The sequence below is a fragment of the Ornithodoros turicata genome, chromosome 1, assembly GCF_037126465.1.
Source record: "Ornithodoros turicata isolate Travis chromosome 1, ASM3712646v1, whole genome shotgun sequence".
NCBI classification, from domain to species: Eukaryota; Metazoa; Arthropoda; class Arachnida; order Ixodida; family Argasidae; genus Ornithodoros; species Ornithodoros turicata.
Genome location: NC_088201.1, coordinates 180,722,167 through 180,725,046, shown reverse-complemented (window position 1 = coordinate 180,725,046; position 2,880 = coordinate 180,722,167). Strand labels below are relative to the sequence as shown.

At 50.3% G+C, this 2,880-nt stretch overlaps 1 non-coding gene across 1 annotated transcript; it reads left to right on the top strand.

Annotated features, from left to right (window-relative positions):
* The first annotated feature begins 1,392 nt into the window (after positions 1-1,392).
* Positions 1,393-1,465, top strand: Trnam-cau (transfer RNA methionine (anticodon CAU)). Its single transcript has one exon. It is a non-coding gene; the product is annotated as a tRNA-Met (tRNA).
* The last annotated feature ends 1,415 nt before the right edge of the window (positions 1,466-2,880 follow it).

Sequence of the window (2,880 nt, the reverse complement as noted above, 5' to 3'; positions counted from 1 at the left end):
TGATGTCTATGTGCATGCACTTGAACTATTGACTTAAGGTAGTCTTTCTTCGCTCTTCCGACGGTATCTTTGGCCCAGGGTTGAACCTGAGTCTTCTGGTATTGGCTACTTTCCATTTTAGACCTGACCTTTCTTCACTGTTCAGTCCATCAATGTCTCCCTGCGAGTCATCCGCTGTCACATTCGTTGTCACATCCGATGGGCAGACGACCCCCTCTTCTGACAGGGACGCGGCAACAGCTAGGCCGACGTCCCGCTCTCGAGTCTCTTCTTTCCCACAGGTCTGTCCTTTACCCTTCTCGTCGACCACTCCATCGTATCCGCCCCCAGCTGGATGCTCCTCAGAAGAAGCCTCGGGTGCTGTAACCTCTTCCCTGTCCTCCCCTTCCTTCGCGGGAGCAAGCCCCTCCGGTCTTTCAATATCCGGTGCAACTTCAGCCTGAAGGTGTGAACTATTCATTTCTTCTTCGTCCACTAGCATATCCTGGATATCCCTGTCGTCAATACTCACCACCTGCACCGCTGTAGCATACGACCTCACACACTCTTCTTCCGGGTGCCCGAAGCGGAAACATTTGCCACACTTGATTGCACGGCACTCCCGACGCACATGCCCCACCCTTTTGCATTTCAAACACAGCGGCGGTCTCCCGTGCGCGACAACCAAGACAGTCCCTCCATACACCTTGACTTGATGAGGCAAGTTGCCGACTGTCACTCCCTTTCCAAGTCTGAGCCGGGCTGTCCTTGTGGTAGTGAACACTCCTGCCATGCCAGGCCTTGACCACTTCACTTTTTCCATTTCAATAATTGGTCCAAAACTCTGGAACACGCTTTTCACCTCTTCATCCGGGATAAACACTGGCAGCCAGTGCAGCTTAAGCTCCACTTCCTTCTGATTCGGGTCAATTATCCGACATTGTTTACCCTTCACCTGAGTTCTTTTGCGGCGAGTAGCTTTTGCGTCGATAACGCAGATTGCAGAGTAACCACCCACACGTGATTCATTTGGTAAACTCCGGCGCTAAGTACTTCTTCTTGAACATTCAGTACCGCTTTTAGTCCCTCCTCGAAATGCTCTGGCTTGTATGGCCTACCTGCTATATCACCATGCAGAAAAACCGAGTTCCACGTTGCTGTTCCCGCTGGGATAGGTGGAAGAATCAATTTGTACTCCGTCGAATCCGGTGCTGATCCATCCGAGACACCACGACACCACGACACACTAGGCTTAGCCGTTGAATCCTCCTGTACGGAGCGTGACATTCTACGTCCTTTCCCTTCGGAAGCCGGAAGCAGAATGCGTTGCCTACTGCGCTCCCGAGGCGGTGGTACGATCAGTTATGCAAGATGCACAAAACGGCACAGGGGTGCATAACTGATCGTACAACCGCCTCGGGAGCGCAGTAGGCAGCGCATCAGTCTCATAATCTGAAGGTCATGAGTTCGAACCTCACCCGGGGCACATACATGGAGCGTGTAATGGCGGTGTTCGCTTTTGTTCATCCTTGCATAACTTATCCGTGAGCCATTCACGCACGGCGCTAAGTGAGTTGAGAAATTACGTGATGTCTCCTTCGATTGCAATGAATATCAAGAATGAACAAAAGCGAACACCGCCATTACACTCTCCATGCATGTGCCCCGGGTGAGGTTCGAACTCACGACCTTCAGGTTATGAGACTGACGCGCTGCCTGCGCTGAAGTGAGGACACCAGGCAACTAATTTGTTCGTCAGTGAAAGGGCCTGGGTTAAGTTTGACATCTCCTGACTGAAGTAGTACAAGCACCGTAGTGTCAACAATGCCATAGCAAAGAGCGATCAACACTCTTGAGACAGGCAGCAGCACCAAAAAACGATCATCTGGTCTACAATAGTCAAGATGGCGTTTACCAACCTGCACACAGAAGATCACTGTATTAGACGACTGCATGTTGATGTCACAGCCTGTGCACTGGCTGATGCTTCGGAAGACAGCCGTTTAAACCGATGCAGTGGCGTTGTTGACGGTGACGTAGAATATCGCGTAGGTTGTGAAAAACACGTGCGTGAAAGAGCAGGTTCAGTCCACACGTGGCACGGCGCTGTCTGGTTTATCAGTGGAACAGGTACGGCCCCGAGATTCGGAAAAACCCTAGGGCATCTTGTGCAGCAAGAAGCGATAAAACCTGTACACAGAAGATAAGTGGATTAGACGACTGCATGTTGATGTTGCAGCATGGCCCACAGGCTGATGCTTCGGAAGATAGCCGTTTAAACTGATGCAGTGGCGCTTTTGATGGTGACGTAGAAGACCACGTGGGTTCTGAAAAACACGTGCGTGAAAGAGGTGGTTCAGTCCACACGTGGCACGGTGATGTCTGGTTTATCAGTGGAACAGGTACCCAAGCAGCAGAATGTACTGAAAGTCAGGTGCAATAGGGGTGGACGGTATGTGTCTTATCAGTATTCCTAAGTTTCACGAGTTTGTTCAAGGCCTTCCACTTACCCATCCACCCCTATAGACCGTTTACAGCAGAGTTATCCGGGCGCCGCAATCTTAGCGCACGTGACCTTGCGCACCATCGCTTGCCTTCTCTTTCGGCTGTCTGTTGGCACGACGCACGCAGTACGGCGGTGCAACCCAGAGAGGATATCCCCAGTTTTATATATCCCCATCTTTTTGCGATGAATTCGGGATGGAAAGATGACACGAGGCTTTGGCCGAAGCTTCAACGATCAGGTGAGTGCGCTTTTTCGTATAATTAGGTTGCATTTGCTTTATTTATGATATTATTATTATTATGATTATGTGATATTTCTAGCCTCGTGCGTCCCACACGATCGGCTCCAGAATGCTTGAGTTACTATACATTTTAGCGGTTTTTTTTCTTTGTTCT